This window comes from Papio anubis, chromosome 4 (genome assembly GCF_008728515.1).
Source record: "Papio anubis isolate 15944 chromosome 4, Panubis1.0, whole genome shotgun sequence".
In the NCBI taxonomy this organism is placed as follows: domain Eukaryota; kingdom Metazoa; phylum Chordata; class Mammalia; order Primates; family Cercopithecidae; genus Papio; species Papio anubis.
Window position 1 is genome coordinate 21,797,478 of NC_044979.1, and position 20,955 is coordinate 21,818,432.

Here is a 20,955-nt window from a genome sequence, read left to right on the forward strand (position 1 = left end):
CTTGTCCCGCTAAAAGATCTTCAGGGACAATAACACATATGGAGATGTAATTTCCTATGATAGCAATGACTTTTTCTGAAAGGCCTCTTGAAGGACCTGCCTGGGGTTATTTTACAGGTAATACTTCTTTATAAGTAGGAGTATATGCTAAATAAGAATAAAAACTATAGTATAGTAAATATATATACTAGTAACATAGTCATTTATTATCATTAGCAAATATTATATACTGTGCATAATTGTATATGCTATACCTGTATATGATTGTTAGCAAGTGCAGTGATTTTTTTTACACCAGAATCATGACAAATATGTGAGTAATACGTTGCGCTACCACATAATGAAAGCTATGATACCACTAGGTGATAGAAAATTTTCACCTCCGTTACAATCTTATGGGACCACTGTAGTATATGTGGTTCATTCCTCCTTGACCAAAATGGTAGGTAGCACATGACTGTAAAAGAAAAAATACCCCATGTTCATGGATTGAAAGGATTAATGTTAAAATGCCCATACTACCCAAGACAATCTACAGATTCAATGCAATCCTTACCAAAATACCAATGAGACTCTTCACAGAAACAGAAAAAACAATCATAAAATTCATATAGAACAAAAAGAGACCTTGAATAGCTAAAGCAATCCTGAACAAAAAGAACAAAGCTGGAGGTATCACATTACCTGACTTCAAAGTATGCTACAAAACCATAGTAATTTAAACAGCGTGGTATTGGCATAAAAAGAGAACAGATATATAGACCAATGGAATAGAATATAGAGCTCAGAAATAAATCCATGCATTTATGGGTAACTGATGTTTGACAAAGCTGCCAAGAATACATAATGGGGAAAGAACAGTCTCTTCTATATATAATGTTGGGGGATCTGGATATCCTTGTGCAGAAAAATAAAATTGGACCCTTAGGGAGTCATGTTTTTTACAAAAATCAACTCAAAATGGATTAAAGAATTAAACATAAAACTATAAAATTACTAGAAGAAAACATATGGAAAATGCTCATGTCGTTGGTCTGGGCAATGATTTTTTTGGACATGTCCTCAAAACACAGGCCGGAAAAGCAAAAATAGACAAGTGATGTTGAATCAAACTAAAAAAAAAATCAATAGGCTCAAGAAACGACCTACATAATGAGAGAAAATATGTGCAAGCCATGCATGTGATAGCGGTTAGTATTCAAATATACAAGGAACTCAAACAACTCAAAAGCAATAATTATGGCAAAGGACCTAAATAGATATTTATCAAAAAATGACAATATAAATTGCCATGAGGTATATGATAAAAGGCTAAACATCACTAATCATTAGGAAATGCAAATTATTACCACAATGAGATATCAACTCACACCTGTTAGCATGGCTATCATCAAAAAGTCAAAAGATAAGAAGTGTTGGTGAAGATGTGGTAAAACAGAAACCCTTTTACTATTTCCATACATGAAAACTGCTGATGAGAACATAAATTTGTACAGCCATTATGGGAAACACTATGGTGGTTCCTTAGAAAATTAAAGCTAGGATTACCATATGATCCTGCAATTCCACTGTTGCACATATTTGTAAAGAAAATAATAATATGCACATATATTATATGTGTGTATACATATGTGTATATATACATATATGTGTATATATGTGTGTATATATGTATATATACATATAATATGCAGTATACACATGTGTGTATATATATACACACACACACAAAGAATGAAATTAGCACATTGAAGAGATATCTGTACTCTCATAATCAGTGCAACATTACTCACAATCGCTTAAGATATGGAATAAATCTATTCGTGAACATAAATGAAAAAAAAAAATGTGCCATATGTATACAAAGTGGAATACTATTCAGCCATGTAAAAAGAAGGAAATCCTGTCATTTGCAACAACATGGATAAACCTGGAAGACATTATGTTAAATGAAATAAGCCAGGCACAGAAAGACAAATATTCATAGCATGATGACACTCATAGGTGGAATCTAAAAAAGTTAAAACCACAGGAGCAGAGTATAGAGGGGAGGTTACCAGTATTTAGAGGCTGGTAGGAGGAGGAGTGTGAGGGAAGTGTATTAGGGAGCTGCTAGTTCAAGGATACAAAATTTTAATTAGAGAGGAGGAATAAGTTCAAGATATTTATTGTATGATAAATGGCTATAGTTAATAACAATGTATTATACTTGAAATTTGCTAAGAGAATACATTTTGTGTTTCTCAGCACAAAACAATGATAAATATATGAGGTAATGGATATATTAATGAGCTTGATTTAGCCATTGTATCTTATCCTGTGCTATTCTGTTTTATTCTTGCTCATCTTTCCTCATAAAATATATCCACCCTGGAGACCCCAGTCTGAACCACAGCTTATCATGGTGGCTCGTGGCTATTTTCCATGGGAATGTAATGCTGTGAACTCATTCTCCATGTCAAACTTCAACCTTTTTAATGTTCTCAGTTACTCTTTATCTGTGTCCTCTTCTGCTGTTACTCTCCCATGACAACAACAAAATAAATCAGGTTGTAGAATTGAGGTATAGTTAGTAATTTAAAAGTATATATATATAACATTAATATACTTACTTTTATATCATGTTTAATATTTTACAGACGGTTGACCATTAAACAACACAGGTTTGAACTGTGTGGATCCACTTATATGCATACGTGCATTTTTTTCTGACTGCCACCCCGGAGACAAGAAGACCAATAGCTCCTCTTTGACTTCGTCCTCATTGTACTCAGTGTGAAGACCACCAGGACGAAGGCCTTTATAATGATCCACTTCCACTTAAGGAATAGTAAAGATCTATTTCTTATTATTTTCTTTATAACACTTTTTCTCTAGCTTACTTTATTGTGAAGATACAATATATAATACATATACAAAATACATGTTAATCAACTGTTTATGTTATCAGTACAGCTTCTGGTCAACAGTAGCCTATTAGTAGTTACATTTTGGGGGAGTCGAAAGTTACACACAGATATTTGAATGTGCATGGGGTTAGAGTCCCTAACCTTCATGATGTTGTCCAAGGGTCAAGTGTATAATGTTTATTTAAGCAGATACTTATTTTAAAGTATTTAAATTTTTGGTCACAGGTTTTTCAACTTCTGTGGGTAGGTAATGAGCCAAGGCTCTAATTTTGTGTGTGTGTGTGTGTGTGTGTGGGGAGCCTTAAGCCTGGATTTGGGTCACGTTATATAAGGATGTTTTAATTTAAGTAGTAGTAGAACACCAGGCTGTGACTGACTTTGTTGAGTTCCAGGTCCTGTAAGTACATGACTTCAGACAGTTTCCATTCTCTTTCTGGTCCATGGAGATGCTCACCTTGAGCATGGCCATATATTTTATAACAGTTTTTTAAAAAACATATCTATCATTGCAATAAATTACAAATATAGAATAAAGCAATTTCCTTATTAACTCATTCTACTATTTTGAAATATGTCAATTGTCATTATATACACATTTAAATACACACATACACGTGCACACACACACATCATAGTACTGAGCTTTTCGATGTATCTTTGCAAGCAGACCCTTACCATTAGGCATGCAAGTGTGTATGTAGGCAAAGTGGTGCTAGCAGCACTACTGGTCTTAAAAAGTCGTATTGAATTTTAATACTTAAAAAATACCTTTCATTTTTGTACAATATATATTGACCTTCATTTTACTAAATATCACATTTCACAAAAGATCTTAGCTAATTGCAATAATAGAATAAATAAGAATATAAAATATAATATGCTTTTAAAGGATGACAAGGTAATTTCAAGCTCTTTTAGAAACTAATTTTGCAGCAGATATTTGCATATAATGTGCTAATTTCAAATGGTGCTTATTTAATTATTGGAAGAAGCTATGTTAATTATTCACCATTTGGAGAAACTATATGTCCCTTAGAATAACCCCAAGTATCTTAGAGCCTTTTAAACACTAATGTCATATTTTAAAGATATTTCAACCATTCTTAGCAGACTCAGTAGCTAAACTCAAAAAGTAGCAATGTAGTGGAAAGAGAACACATTTTAGTGCTAGGCAAATCTGTGATCTGAAACCTACCTCTATTATTTTTTAATTATATGAACTTAGGCAAAATTAACTTCTCTGGGTCTAATTTTTAACATATTTTTTAAGTGGAGATAACAGTGGCTATCTAATTTGTAGAACTTTGAGAGGTTTCATTGAGATAATGAGTATAAATTTCATTATATGGGACTGGCACAGAATTGATGTTCAATATGTGTTGGTTTCAGTTCTATTTATCCAGCATCTGTGAGATTTTATCCTAAAATGTAAATGTGACGATTATGTGCATCTCCATCCAGTCAGCCTTAATGAGTAAGATTATGCTTACCAGCTCTTGTATCCCTTCATGTCAGAACAATAAAAGCTGGATCAAAAATAGATTTTACTTGCTTATGTGTGCATATGTGTTTCCATTTCCTATTGCAACTTTGAAAAAAAAAAGTGGGTGGTATTTATGTGATAATAGCTTGTGGAAAACAATGAAAACAATGTAATTATTTAGACATTCTGAAACACGGCCCAGGAGGTATTTTTCTGCTTACATAGGCTCTACAAATAGATAATTCCGTAATGAACTTTGATTCTACAGAGGTATTTTATACATCTAACATATTAAATATAGCAAATGCCAAATAGAACTAAAGAGATGAACAAATATTCAATACATTCATTTCCAATCTAAACCCACTCCTGAAGTACATTGGGACAGGATCTGAGATATTTTGCCAAAAGTCATTTTCCTTCTTAGAGTCTTACAAACACTATGTTTTGTCATGCATATTTGTGCTTCTTTGTGAGCAGATTACCATCCGTTCTGAAAATACAAATTAGGTAGAGAATGCTTGAACAGAAAATGCTGGAACTATTATTTGAAGGCCAATTATTTAAGGTAGAATGTAGCAAAAATATCCTATAGGAAAACACACACACCCACACTTCCACACCCACACTCACAGACTTGTAATGAGAAGCCCTGGATTCAAATCCCATTTTCAACTCTTTGTTCTCATATGATCAGAAACAAGTTAGGTTTCCTCTCTAAAATTCAGTTTCATCACTCCTAGAATACAGAATTTTTATTGTCTAACAATACTTACCACATGGTAGGTACTGAAACAAGTAAGTTACCCTCTGTCCCTTGAGTAAGTAATGTTACACAAGAAATAATCTCCTAAAGGAAGTGTAGGCAGTTTCCATGATGGATGGATGAATTTAGGTTTCAAAATACCAGAGACAGTCTTTTGTTCACATGCATGTCTCCTGTCCCTAATACTTAGATTATCCAAAGAGTAGGTCAATAGGGATTAGTAAATAAAACATGAAAGTAAATGCTTCCATTGAAGTGATTTTAATTATTTTGTTATTTAGTTGAAGCTTCTTGAATTTCATTTTCAAGAAACTGAAGAAAACGCTTAGAAAATCTGAGCATGAAATAACTATAAAATTCAATGTGTTTACCAAGCATCCTGATGTTTTGCGCTGTACTAGGTACTAATGAAGTAAATTTAATAAAACACCACTGAAAATTACCTTCCCACTCAGAAACTGCTGTTGGGAAGGTAAAATGATTCAGTCACTTTGGAAGAGACTACCAATTTCCCAAATGATTAAACATAGAGATATCATGTGATTCAGCAATTTGAGTCCTAAGTATTTACCCAAAAGAAATAAATACCTATGTCCACACAAAATCTTATGCATGAATAAGCACATGATTTATAAAAGCCCAATAGTAGAAACAATCGAATGCCCATCCACTGATAAATTGATAAATAAAATAATTCATACATACATAGAATATTATGTTGCAAAAAAAGAATTACTGATATATGCTGCAACATGAACAAATTTTGAGGACTTTATGCTAGTTGAAAGAAGTGTGTTACAAAGGACCACATATTGTATGTTTCCATTTATATGAAATGTCCAGAATACGGAAATCTACAGAAACAGAATGTAATATTACTTAGAGTAGGAGTTGAAAGGCGTATTAGAAGGGGTGGGAGACTGGGGGTAGGGTGGTGGTGAAAGCTAAGGGGTGTGGAGTTTCTTTCTCAGGGTAATAAAATGTTTAAAATTGAATGTGACAATGCACTTGCAATTCTGTGAGCATATTAAAGCATACTGAATTTTACACTGAATGAGTGAATTGTATGTGAATTACATCTCAATAAATTTGTGAAAATAAATAAAGCATGATGTTGCCCCTAAGGAGGTGTCAGGTGAGACTGACATGTTAACAAATAAATTACAGTGACTCCTGTTACAGAGATCCATTTTGACCTTAAACTCGTTTTTTCATCCTACAGATATTTAGTGAGTACCCACTCTGTGTCAGGTGCCATTAGGAGAAGGACATACATTAACTAGTTGTGTGATGTAGGGTAAACTAACCCCTCAGTACTTTGCTGACCGAAGGCATTCAACTAGAAGGTTTTTCAGTTCCTCTTTGCTCTAAAATTGTTACTTTTTTTTTTTTTTTTTTTTGGATGGAGTCTTGCTCTGTCGCCCATTAACCATCCCCAAATTCCCCCTTACCCCCACCCACTACTGTTCACAGCCTCTGGTAACCATTTTCTATTCTCTATCTCCATGAGTTCTATTGTTTTAATTTCCATCTCCTATAAATAAGAACATGCAAAGCTTGTCTTTCTGTGCCTGCCTTATTTCACTTAACATAATGACCTCCAGTTCCATCCATGTTGTTGCAAGTTACAGAATCTCATTATTTTTTTATGGCTGAATAGTACTCCATTGGGTATAAGTGTTTCATTTTCTTTATCCATTCCTCTGTTGATGGACACTTAGGTTGCTTCCAAATCTTGGCTATTGTGAATAGTGCTACAGTAAACATGAGAGTGCAAATATCTCTTCAGTATACTGATTTCCTTTCTTTTGGGTATGTACCCAGCAGTGGGATTGCTGTGTAATATGGTAGTTCTATTTTTAGGTTTTTGAGGAACATCCAAACTATTCTTCACAGTAGTTGTACTAGTTTACATTCCTACCAATGGCATACAAGGGCTCCCTTTTCTCCACATCCTCGCCAGCATCCTGACCAGCATTCGTTATTGACTGTATTTTTTTTATAAAAGCCATTTTAACTGAGGTGTGATGATATCTCACTGTAGTTTTAATTTGCATTTCTCTGATGATCATTGATGTTGAGCACTTTGTCATATACTTGTTTGCCATTTTTATGATTTCTTTTGAGAAATATCTACTCAAATATTTTGCCCATTTTAAAATCAGATTATTAGATTTTTGTTTCTATTGAGTTGTTTGAACTCCTTATGTATTCTCCTTATTTACCCCTTGTCTGATGGGTAGTTTGCAATATTTTCTCCCATTCTGCAGGTTGTATCATTTTGTTGATTGTTTCCTTTGCTGTGCAGAAGCTTTTTAACTTCATGTAACCCTATTTGTCCATTTTTGCTTTAGTTGTCTGGGCTCGTGGGATATTACTCTAGAAATCTTTGCCAATCCAATGTCCTGGAGATTTTCCCCCATGTTCTCTTATAGTAGTTTCACAGTGTGTAGTCTTAGATTTCAGTCTTTAATTCATTTTGACTTGACTTTCATATATTGTAAAAGATAGGGGTCAAATGTCATCCTTCTATATATAGATACCTAGTTTTTCCAACATCATTTTATTGAATAGAGTGTTTTTACCCTGGTGTATGTTCTTGGCACTTTTGTCAAAAATGAGTTCACCATAGTTTGTTCCTGGGTTCTCTGTTCTATTCCATTGGTCTACGTGTCTGTTTTTATGCCAGTATCATGCTGTTTTTGTTACTATAGTTCTGTAGTATAATTTGAAGTCAGGTAATATGATTCTTCCAGTTTTGTTCTTTCTACTTAGGAGAGCTTTGGGTATTCTGGGTCTTTTGTGGTTTCACATTTATTTTAGGGTTTTTCTATTTATTTGAAGAATGTCATTGGCATTTTGATATGGATTCCATTGAATCTAAAGATTGCCTTGGGTAGTATGGATATTTTAACAATATTGATTCTTCCATCCATTGATATGGACCATCTTTCCATTTGTGTGTGTGTGTCCTCTTCAATTTCTTTCATCGGTATTTTATACTTTTCATTGTAGAGATCTTTCACTTCTTTGGTTAAAATATTTCCTAGGCAATTTATTTGATGTGTGGCTATTGTAAATGGGATTACTTTTTCGATTTCTCTTTCAGATTGGTCACTGTTCACATATAGAAATGCTACTGGATTTTGTATGTTGACTTTTGTATCCTGAAACTTTACTGAATTTATCATTTCTAAAATTTTTTGGTACAGTCTTTATGCTTTTTCAAATAAAAGATCATATTATTTGCAAACTAGAATAATTTGACTTCTTCCATTTCAGTTTGGATGCATTTCATCTCTTTCTCTAGTCTGATTATTCTAAATAAGACTTCTAGTAACATGTCTAATAACTGGTGAAAGTGGACATCCTTGTTGTGCTCCAGATCTCAGTGGAAAGACTTCCAGTTTTTTTCATTCAATATGATATCATCTATGGGTCTCTCATATATGGTTTTTATTGTGTTGAGGTATATTCCTTCCATAACCCGTTTCTTAAGAGTTTTTTTTTTATCATGAAGGGATGTTGAAATTTTTCAAATGTTTTTTCATCATCAATTGAAATAATCATATGTTTTTTGTGAGTCATTCTGTAGATATGCTGCATCACTGAATGATTTGTGTCTGTTGAACCATTCTTGCATCCTTGGGGGAAAAATCCCACTTGGTTATGAAGAATGGTCTTTCAAATGTGTTGCTGAGGCCAGGTGTGCTGGCTCATGAGTGTAATCCCAGCACTTTGGGAGGCTGAGGTAGGTGGATCATTAGAGGACAGGAGTTTGAGACCGGCATGGCCAAAATGGTGAAACCCTGTATATACTAAAAATACAAAAATTAGCCGGGCATGGTGGCATGCACCTGTAATCCCAGCTACTCAAGAGACTGAAGCAGGAGAATCACTTGAACTTGGGAGGCTCACCTGCAGTGAGCTGAGATCATGCCACTGCACTCCAGCCTGCGTGACAGAGCAAGACATGGTCTCAAAAAAAAAAAAAAAAAAGTATTGTTGAATTCAGTCTGCTAATACTTTGTTAAGGATTTTCCCATGTATATTCATCAGAGATATTGGCATTTAGTTTTCTTCTTCTTCTTCTTCTTCTTCTTCTTCTTCTTCTTCTTCTTCTTCTTCTTCTTCTTTTTCTTCTTCTTCTTTTTTTTTTTATTTGTCTTTGTATAGATGTGGTATTAGGGTAATATTGATCTCACAGAATGAGTATGGAAGTATTTCTACCTCCTCTATGTTTCAGAACAGTTTGAGTAGATTAGTATCAGTTCTTCTTTAAACATTTGGTAGAATTCAACAGTGAGGTCATTAGGCTTTTCTTTACTGGGAGATACTTTATCATGGCTTTGATCTCCTTACTTGTTATTGATCCATTCAGGTGTTGGGTTTTTTCATGGTTCAATCTTGGTAGGTTGTATGCATCTAGGAATTTGTCCATTGCATCTACATTTTCTAATTTATTGGCATAAAGTTATTCAGAGTAGCCATTAACAACCCTTTAAATTTCACTCATATCAGTTGTAATGTCTCCTTTTCCATTTCTGTTTATTTATTTGGTCTTCTCCCTATTTTTTTTTTCTAGGCTGGGCATGATATCTCATGCCTGTAATCCCAGCACTTTGGGAAGCCGAGGCGGTGGATCACCTAATGTCAGGAGTTTGAGACCAGCCTGACCAACATGGAGAAACCCCGTCTCTACTAAAAATACAAAAAATTAGCCGGGTGTGGTGGCGTGTGTCTGTAATCTCAGATACTTGGGAGGCTGAGGCAGGAGAATCACTTGAACCCGAGAGGTGGAGGTTGCAGTGAGCTGAGATTGCATCATTGCACTCCAGCCTGGGCAACAAGAACAAAACTCTGTCCCCCCCATCCCCCCAAAAATGAAAAAAAGTTCTATAAACATCTGTTATATCTATTTGTTCTATAGTGCAGATTAAGTCAGGTGTTTCTTTGTTGATTTTCTGTCTGGAAAATCAATCCACTGCTGAAATTGTGGTGTTGAAGTCTCCCACTATTACGGTGTTAAGGCCTATCTCTCTTTCTAGCTCTAATAGTATTTGTTTTATATATCTCAGTGCTCCAGTGTTGGGTACATGTTCATTTAAAATGGTTGTATCTTCTTGCTGAACTGACCACTTTATCATTATATAATGACCTTTTTTGTCTCTCCATAGTTTTTGTTTTAAAATCCATTGTGTCTGATATAAGTATAGCTACTTTTGCTCTTTTTTGGTTAACATTGGCATGGTATATCTCTTTCCATCCCTTTATTTTTACTCTATATGTATATGTGGAGGTGAAGTGTGTTTCTTGTAGGCAACAGATCACTGGGTATTTTTTAAAATCTATTCAGCCACCTAAGTCTTTTGATTGGACAGTTTTGTTTATTTACATTCAATGTTAATATTGATCAGTTGGAACTTACTCTTGCCATTTTGTTATTTGTTTTCTGATTGCTTTGCCGTCTTCTCCTCCCTTCCTTCCTTCTTGTCTTCCTTTTGGTAAAGGTAATTTTCTCTGATAGTATGCTTTAATTTGTTGCTTTTTGTGTATATGTATCCATTGTGTATTTTTCAATTTGAGGTTACTGTTAAGACTCGAAGATGCTATTTTATAACCCATTATTTTAAACTAATGACAACTTGACACTGATTGCATAAACAAACATGAATAAAGGAAACTAATAAAAACTCTACACTTTATCTCCTTACATTTTAACTTTTTGTTGTTTCTATTTATGTCTTATTGTACTATTATCTATGCTTTGAAAAGTTGTTGTGGTTATTATTTTTGATTGGTTCCTCCTTTAGTCTTCCTACTAAAGTCAAGAGAAGTTTACACATCACAACTACAGTGTTATACTAATTGCATTTTTCTCTGTGCTTACCATTATCACCTTTTGTACCTTCAGGTGAATTCTCTTGCTCATTAATATCTCTTTCTTTCAGACTAAAGATCTCCCTTTAGCATTTCTTGTAGGACAGGTCTGGTGTTAATGAAATCACTCAGCTTTTCTTTGTCTGGCAAGGTCTTTTATTCCTCACACTTAAAGGATATTTTCACCAGATATACTGTTCTAGGTTAAAAGTTTTTTTTTCCTTCTGCTCTTTAAATATAACATGCCACTCTCTCCTGGCCTATAAATTTTCCACTGAAAAGTCTGCTGACAGATGTATTGGAGTTTCTTTGTATGTTATTTGTTTCTTTTCTTTTGTTGCTTTTAGAATCCTTTCTTTATCCTTGACCTTTGGGAGTGCGATTATTAAATGCCTTGAGGTGGTCTTGTTTAGATTAAATCTGCTTGGTATTCTGTAACCTTCTTGTACTTGAATGTTGATGTCTTTCTTTGGGTTTGGGAAGTTCTCTAATATTATTCCTTTGGATAAACTTTCTTCTCCTATTTCTTCTCTCTTTTTCTATCTCTTCTTGAAATCCAATAGCTCTTGGATTTTCCCTTTTGAGGCTGTTCTCTAATGTTGTAGACATGCTTCATTTTTTTCCATACTTTTTTCTGTCTCCTCTGACTGTGTATTTTCAAATAGCCTATCTTCAAGCTGACTAATTATTTCTTCTGCATCATCTATTCTGCTATTAGGAGACTGTGACGCATTCTTTAGTATGTCGCTTGCATTATTTAACTCCAGAATTTCTGCTCACTTCTTTTTAATTATTTCAATCTCCTTGTTAAATTTATTTGATAGGATTCTAAATTTCTTCTCTGTTTTATCTTGAATTTCTTTGCATTTCCTCAAAACAGCTATTTAGAAATCTCTGTCTGAAATGTCATACATCTTTGTTTCTCCAGGTTTGGTCCCTGATGCCTCATTTAGTTCATTTGGTGACGTCATGTTTTTCTGGATGGGGTTGATGCTCATAGACGTGTTTTGGTGTCTGTACATTGAAGAGTTGGGTATTTATTGTAGTCTTCAGAGTTGTGGCTTTTTTGTGACTGTTGTTTTTGGGAAGGCTTTCCAGGTATTCAAAGGGACTTAGGTCTCAAGTCCAATAATGCTGTGGTTTTTGCAGACTTGTAGAGGTACTGCCTTGGTGGTCTTATATAAAAGTGAGAGGAATTCTCTGCATTACCAGGCAGAGACTCTTGTTTCCTTATTTCCTCCCAAACATACTAAGTCAGTCAGTCTCTCTCTCTCTCTCCCTCTCTCTCTTTTTCTCTCTCTCATTCCCTCTTTCTGCTGAACCACCTGAAACTGGAGGTGTGGGGATGCAAGAACTCCTGTGGCCACCAACACTGGAACTGTGCTGAGTCAGACCTGAAGTCAGCAGAGCACTGAGCCTTGACCAAGGCCCTTCCCTTCAAGATGGCAAGTTCCCCCAGGTCCCATGCATGTCCAGAGATGCTATCTGGAAGCCAGGGATTATAGTCAAAAACATTAGCAATTTACTTGACACACTATTCTATGGCAGCTAAGCTGGCACTCAAACTGTAATACAAAGTTATTCCCACTCTTCCCTCCCCTTACCACAGGCAGAGGAACTTCTCCTTGTGGCCACCACTGATGCCAGTCCATGAGAGCTTCTGCCAGGCCACTGTTGATGTTTGCTTAAAGCCCAAGGGCTCTTTCATCAGCTTATGGTGAATGCTGTCAGGCTTGATACTTAATCTTCAGCGCAGTGGGCCCAGGGCAAGTTCAGAAATACTATCCAAATGCTTAGACCTGGACTTGGGGACCCCAAGAGCCTGCTTGTTGCTCTATCCCACTCTGGCCCAGCTGGTACATAAGGTGCAAAACAAAGTCCCTTTTACTTTTCCCTCTGCATTTCTCAAACAGAAGGAGTCTTTCACTGTAGTCACCACAAATAGGAATGTGCTGGGTCCCCTCTAAAGCCAGCACATCTCAGAGCCCAATGCCCATTAAATACTTCCTGATTATTGCTAGTGGTTATTTAGGGCCCAAGGGCTCTTTAGTCAGCAGGTGATGAATCCTGCCCAGACTTGGTCTTTCCCTTCAAGGCAGCAGATTTCCCTTTGGCCCAGGGTGTGTCTGGAAATATTGTCTGAGAGCTGGGGCCTGGAATGGGGGCCCCAGAACTCTGCCCAGTTTCCTGTCCTACTGTGGCTGAGCTGGTATCCAAGATGCAAGATAAAGGCCTCTTTACTCTTCACTCTCCCCTCCCAAAGCAGAAAGTAGGAGTCACTTTCTTTGCTATGAGCCGCACTGCCTGGAGTTGGGGGAGAGATGGTGTAAGCCCTCCCTTAGCCATTTCCTAGGTCACATGCCACCCTAGTTTACTGGCTCTAAGCCCAATCTGGCACTAAAGAGTTGCCTAGAAATTGCAATCTCTGTGTCCTAGATGGACTTTCAAGTTTACCTATTAACACAGAACACTTCAGCCTGTGGTGGTGAAGCTTGCCAAGAAACTCAAATTCTGACCACTCAGATGGACAAGGCCCCTCTGGCTAGGGCTGGTCTAAATGCTCTACTCACAAGCAGGGACTGGCTGAGCTCAACATACCTTTATTCTCTGCTATGGCAGGGCAGCGCTGAGTTCAATGTAAGTCCCCCAGTTGCTGTGCTCTCTCTCCCCAAAGGCGCGGTTTCCCTCTCTGTGCTGCACAGCCCCTGCCAGGGGAGAGGAGAGGAGTAGCATCTGTGATTTGAGACTGTCTCTCCTGCCCTTCTCAGTGCGTCTTTCTATAATACGAAGTTAAAATCAGGTACTCTAGTTGCTCACCTTATTTTTGGTTCTTGTGATGGTGCTTTTCTGTGTGCAGATCCTTATTCAAATTTGGGGCTCCGGTAGGTGGCACAAAAAGTATAGGCTTCTGTTTTGCCATCTTACACCCCACCTGCACAATCCTCTTAAATGCAGTTTCCACCTGATACCTGATACATTATAACGTTATCTTGCCCTAATGTGCTATGTGTTTATTTCTAGTTTACGATAGCTAGAAATAGTTTTTAAGCTAGAGGTCAATCTCTGAGGCAATGAGTTGTTCCAAATACCTGACTACTGTGCCTTCTCTGAGCATTTTTGAAATGAAGCCTATTCTGGCAGTGTGGAAAGAGCATGGAGGAAATGCAGTGAAGAGAGAGAAGGGGACCATGAATTATGTAAAGAACATACCTCTAGAAGTTATAAGAGAAAAAAGGGAAAATGCTAGCATAAAAATGAACACCTGAAATTCAAATTATTTATATTTTTGTGGTTTCTGTCTTTTATAAAAATTGTATTTTTATTATGAAAAAACTACATAACTTATACAAAGAAGAGTGTATCATTGCATGAAAATAGTACTTACAAAATTCAAAGTAGCTCTTGAAGGGAAAACAGCAGAGGCTAAGTTAATTTTTTCACCCTTGCTTAAAATCAGACCTAAGGCATCCATATACAGATCCTTTAGCAAACACCTCTTTAGTCTTGCATATATTTGTAGGAATGCTTTCAACAAGAAGTACATCTCTATACCTATTTACAGCTGAACATAGGTTTGTGTTGAGTAAACATAGAGATCTGTTCAATCAAATAGGCACATCCAAACTCTTATTTGTATTCATCCAAATACATAGGGATATAAACATTGACACCCACACTCAGAGGCAGTATCTATATAAGCTGAAACTAGTTCTTCAGTTTTAGAAAAAAAAAGAGAGAGAGAGTGAGCTGTTTTTCTCACAACAATATTTTAGACCTTTGTAAGTAGAATGTTTTTTTCTTTGTACTTGTAAAATCTGGCTGTGTAAGAGATCCCAAGTTACCACTAGAATATCTTAGGATTTTAAAGTTAAAAATAAACATTATACAGAATGAAGTTAGTTTTGCACTTCCCTCCTAATGCTATATGCAATGATTTTATAAGTGCTTTAGGATAGCCTAGAGTAATAAGTTTCTGGCCTCATTGCAGGAGCATTTTGGGCTGGCCTCAGGAAACTTGCAATGGAGACTGCCTAGTGCCCATGGAAGGTGCTGAGGAGAAAAGATCCTCTTTGGAACAAACGCCGTAATCTTCAGTCCTATAGAGTTGCTTAGGGATTTAAATAAGCAAGTTTCAGACATGCCAATGAAAAGACCCAGAAGATATACCTGATGAAAGTAAAAGTTATTTTAACCGAGATGTTCCACATGAAAATTAGCATTATTAGTTTGGAAACTACACTCTGTAGCTGTGCTCCTGAAAGTTTAGTGAGCATCACAATCATTGGGAGGGCTTGTTAAAACACAGATTGCTGGACCCACTCCCAGAGCTTCTGATAGAGATAGAGAGCAAAAAAAGGACTTATCAGAATCTTCAAGGGAGTGGAAGTGAGATCTGAGTGGGAATATGTAATTTTGCAACGTTCTTTAGGGAATTGTATTTCATTCCTCTATTATCCTCAACCCCACTTCTCCAGCCTGATAACTAGTGGGATGGGCAATTCATGCAGTTTCTATCATAGAAGTGGATATTGCTAGCCTTAAAAAAAACCCTGGGAAGTACAAATACATGTTATAGATTAAGAGTTATCATGAAGTGGGGGAAAAATATGAACAGAAGTCCCTAAGACCTGCCTCATCTTTGCAAAATCATCATAGGCTTTGGAAATAAATATTTCTTTTTTATGCTAACATGAACTTAAAGGTATTGGTTAAATGACAATGAAGTCATAAAATAAAAGGAAAAAAACATATTTCCAGAAAATATGTGCTAAACATTTATTCTCTGGTAATGTTGATTAGAAGATATTTTGTAGTCCTAGCCAATTAAATCAGCTTCCATTACTACAAAAATTGAAAGAGTTATTCTGAGTGTTTAAGCAGAGAGAAGGCAGAGAGAATGAACAAGAAGTCCAAAGACAGCAAACGCTTTCCTTTTAAGGCAAGAGAGAAATATTCAGAAAACAAACAAACAAGCAAAACTTGTATTTCAGCTTCTGAAATCCAATGAAAATGGTTTTAACTCTCCAAGCTGTAGCTATGGAGCAGCTAGCCCTCAAGTCATTGGGTTAATGATGTGACTGATTGCTTCTATGCACGGAATCATTACAGCTGATATAGGCAAGTTGCTTAACCTCTTTTGGTCCCACTTTCCTCATCTGTAAAATTAGGAAGTTGGAAGAGATGATTTCTGAATTCCCTTCTAGCCCTAACATTTTATGACTTAGTGCCTGACTGGCAATGTTGCCTCTTAAGTGCTACTGTGCACAGCCATGCATAACTTAAAATACTCCTACTCAAGGTGCCAGCTTGTCTTCACAATTGAAAATAAAAAGAGTTGGCTTTAGGCAAAATAGTGAAGTTGTTCAAGTTTTATTTAATCTTCCTTATGTCTTATTTAAACCTGACTTTTGTGCCCTTTCATGCAACTAAGATTACCTTGCTTTTCTTTACTATCCTCTCTTCATAGTGCCTTTGCTCCCATTACTGAGAGGATTTGCTATTATTTACAATTTGGTGTGATTAGATCTTTTTTGCAAGTGTATGAGCTCTGTCTAGCAATAAGTTTTTTTTTTTTTTTTTTTTTTTACCAAGACTAATTTTTTAAATGAACAAACTATGTGTCTTTGTCCGTTTGTGTGGATATAAAGGAATATCTGAGGCTGGATTATTTATTTATTTATTTATTCTTTCTTTCTTTCTTTCTTTCTTTCTTTCTTTCTTTCTTTCTTTCTTTCTTTCAGATGGAGTTCTACTCTGTCTACCAGGCTGGAGTGCCGTGACACGATCTCAACTTCCTGCAACCTTGGCTTCCTGGGTTCAAGCGATTCTCCTGCTTCAGCCTTCTGAATAACTGGGATTACAGGTGCACGCCACCATGCCCAGCTAATTCTTCCATTTTTAGTAGAGACAAGGTTTTGCCATGTTGGCTAGGTTGGTCTTGAACTCCTGGCCTCAAGTGATCCACACGCCTTGGTCTCCCAAAGTGATGGGATTACAGGCATGAGCCACCATGCTCAGCCTGGATAATTTAAAAAGTAACGAGATTTGTGGGGCTCATGGTTCTGCAGTTGTACAAGAAGCATGGCACCAGAACCTGCCTCTGATAAGGGCCTAACTAAGCTTCCAACCATAGTGGAAGGTGAAGGGGAGTGGGTGAGTGCAGAGATCATGTGGTGAGAGAGATAGCAAGAGAAAAAGAAGAGGCTCTTTTAAACAACCAGTTCTCACAGGAACTAAGAGTAAGACTCACTTACTCCTTCTAGAATCACACCATCCCATTCATGAAGGATCCATCCCCACAACCCAAACACATCCCACCAGGCCCACCTCCAACACTGGAGATCAAATTTCAACATACAACTTGGTGGGATCAAACAAAACATATCCAAATTATGGCACTATGCTTTTGCTTTCAAAGGAATGTTGGACATTGGTATGCAGGAAATGTTTAATAGGTAATTGATAACCTCTCTAAGGTGTGGATGTCTGTAGGCTGATTTAAGAAAATGATTAAAGTCAGGTAATGACACCAAAACTCGGTGCAGTCAACAATTCCAGATCCAAGGAAAGAGCCTGGAAAATGAGGTAAAAACAAAAACAAAAACAAAAACAAAAAAACAAACAAAAAAACAAGCAAAATATCGGGCAAAAAAAATTTTGAGAACTCATATAAGAGGACAGGAGAAAATCTTGGTAGACCTAAATGAAAGGAAACTGTTCCTTAAGTACAATCTCACACAATACAGAAGAACACCAAAGCATGCTGTCATAAAGAGCTAAAAAAAATGTCCAAGTTTGGTTAGTTTGATGCAAAAAAAAAAAAAAAAGTTAAAATAAAAAAAAGTAACTGCGTTGTCAATGGGTTCTGTAGGCATAATACCAGGAGAATTCCTGACAGAATCTTTCCCGTTGTCCCTGACATCATACCATACCTTCCCCTAAGATTGACTCCTTGGAAAAACCTGGTAGGTTGGTCTAGAATCCATGAAGCCTGTCTGTGTTTCTCCCAACTTCTTTCTTATCTCCCTCCCTTTTCTAGAAAGACACTCTGTGAAGGAACTTGAGCTAGTTGGGAGATATAAAAGAGCATGTGTGCAAGAGTTATTGGATTTTGACCAGGACATATAATTTGCAGTCTTCTTTCCTGAGCACTAGTTTGCCTCTATACCTATGTCACTTTCCAGTGCTTTCCTCTGCCTCTTTCTCCTCTCCTTCATTTTGTTACTGGCCATGGGAAAGCCCGTGATCATGTTCTTATGCTTTTGACCTCTCATCCAAAGCTGAGTGATGTAGAGTTACTACAACCACAGTCTTGGCATGTAAGACATCTGGCATATAATCTTCCAGGCAGGGAATAGCTGAAAAGTCTCAAAAAAAAAATTGGCAAGAGGAAAAGATAGAGAAAAATAGGAGGAAAGAACAAAAGGAGTTTTAGTCCCAGGCTGAAGTGGACAACATTAGGTGAATCAAAATTTAAAATTAGAAAATAGCTTTTGAACTATTAGTTAGTGGATATATGTAAAGAAAAAGAAAACTGGTACAATTTAAAAATAACATAAGTAGTAACAAAGGAAACCGATTTTTATTATTAAAAAATGTCTTTACTAGGAAAGGCATATTAACTTCAAAAATTTACCTAAGTTGATTTATTTCCTGTGCTTATTAGTTACACAGAATACTATTACCTAGTAATTAATCTATCATATTAATGATAGAAGTTTATTCTAAGTTTGATATGACTACAACATGGTATTTTGGTAAATATGCCATCATGTTATGTCTTCAGAGTTCATTTTTGTATGGAGTATAGTTATCTGTTCATAAGTCAAAGAGAAATTAGAAAGAAGAGCTAATTATGGAACTTTTATGTTTATAGATTCATTATTAAAGACAAATGAATATTGGCCCCTTTACAGTCTCCACTCAGAGGAAAAGATAAAACTACTGCTTTTATCCATTTCAAAACATTAGGAATAAGCTATTCTTACATGAACTGTGATCCAACTCAGCAGCTCCAAGTTTTATTCTTAATTGTTCCCTTCACACAGACATGGTTTGAAAAAGACCCAACAAACCAACCCTTTTATTTTTACATCCACTGGCTGGAATAAGCCCAGGTTAAATATTTTTAAATAATCACAACCAATTTTGCTTTACTCTTCAATGCTTTTATGTTGAATACAGAATTCAAGAGTCCCTTATATTTCGAGAGCCCCTTTTAAGAAATTCAGATGAATTATTTGATTAGTCTTAACCCCAATTCACTCTTTATATGTAAGCCAAGTGTAGAAACTTAGACTGTTTTCCAAGTGTCCTTGGCTTTTCGTAGAATAGCTGCTGGTCCTAGATGTCCTTGGACAGAGCTGAAAGGGAGACATGGGACGTTTACATGTACCATAGCACATGGTATATGTAACATAACATAACATAACATAACAACATAACATAATGCAGGGCCCAATGAGAACAGAGTCCATTTCCCTGTACTTGAAATATTGAATCTTGGCAGGCTTTACAACTCACTATGGTCAAGAAAATGTGGCAGAAGTGGTGTTATGCCATTTCTGTGCCTAGGCCTTTAGAGACTCTGTGCACTTCTGCTTTCTCCTGGGACACCTGCCTCCACCATAGCACTATCTGCTATAGCAATATGTCATTTGTACAATTATCTACAGGATTTGTAATCCTCCTTCCTCAATTGATGGCAACCCTGGGATTGGGGTGGGTGGACCCTTGGTGGAAACAGTAAAGAACTTTAATTTTCCCTTTGTTGTTGGCTCATTTGTTCCTTTATAGTGATATCATATATGTGGCAAGTCCTAAGTGGGTTAATTTGTGAGACAGGACCATCTGCTTGGAAATTATATTTGACTCTGAAGGAAGACAGAGGAGACAAAGCAACACTATAAGAAAATAAAGGAGAGACTTACCACTATGGATTGACCCTTGGTTGAGGTCTAAAGTAATAAAGGTGAAGATGACCTTCATCAATGCCCAACTCAGCGAAAAGGAAAGTAATACTAAAAAAAAGGGCAGACATACTGTCCAACAACATTGTATGTGTTTGCCTAGTATATATCTAGAGATACATTAAAATGTGTTATTAGAGCTAGTTTTTGTTTGTTTGCAGTCTCATTTAATAACAATACTAAAGCTAGTTGGCAGAGCACCTAATGCTAGGATTTTCTAAAATGATGGCCAAATCCAATATAACAAAAATTACTGTATTATCCAAGTCTAAAGTACATAAAGGATGCTAGAAAAATAATTGGGTGGGAGTACTAGTGAATGGAGATTCTAAGGGAGTTTTTGGAGTGTTTTCAGTTTCCTTTTTCTTCCTGTCTACAAAGGAGTGGAGGGAGGTAAGTAATCTCTCACATTACTTACCTCCCTCCAAGCCAAGTAATGTGAGAGATTCAAGACAAAATATTGGAGAACACATAGACTTGTGCTTAATTCTTTCCAAAAAAAAAAAAACCTTTAAAAGGTATCATCCAGCTGAAGCTGCCTATGAGAGCCAAATTAGGAAAAAGAGATAAATGAGGAAGACATTTATACAATAAACACAGGGAAGGATAGTATATGCACAAACTAGAGTAGATAAAATGTAACTAACCATGGGCCATCCAGGAAAGGTCATGTCAAAAAGGGGACGTGCAACCTCAACAGATAGAGTATGTTTGAAGTGTATTGCCAGAGGACTAGCTGATGGGGAGTACTAAAAAGAGAATGTTTCAGTGGAATTCCCCATATAGAGGAGTCGCTCCATATCACAGAAGTACCGCATCTCAGAAAGGGCCCATATGTGGGTATTTGCTGTGCCAAAGCTGCTAACATTACATCATAAAGCCCCTAATCAGGTGAAATCATTTCCCTTTCCATGCGCAACTGTGGAAGATTCTGGAGGAAGAGTCCTG

At 36.4% G+C, this 20,955-nt stretch overlaps 1 long non-coding RNA gene across 1 annotated transcript; it reads left to right on the forward strand.

Annotated features, from left to right (window-relative positions):
- Nucleotides 1-1,936: 1,936 nt before the first annotated feature.
- On the forward strand, nt 1,937-20,531 carry LOC108585175. The gene is made up of 3 exons (XR_001901243.3): nt 1,937-2,830; nt 16,780-16,901; nt 19,835-20,531. It is a non-coding gene; the product is annotated as an uncharacterized LOC108585175 (long non-coding RNA).
- The last annotated feature ends 424 nt before the right edge of the window (nt 20,532-20,955 follow it).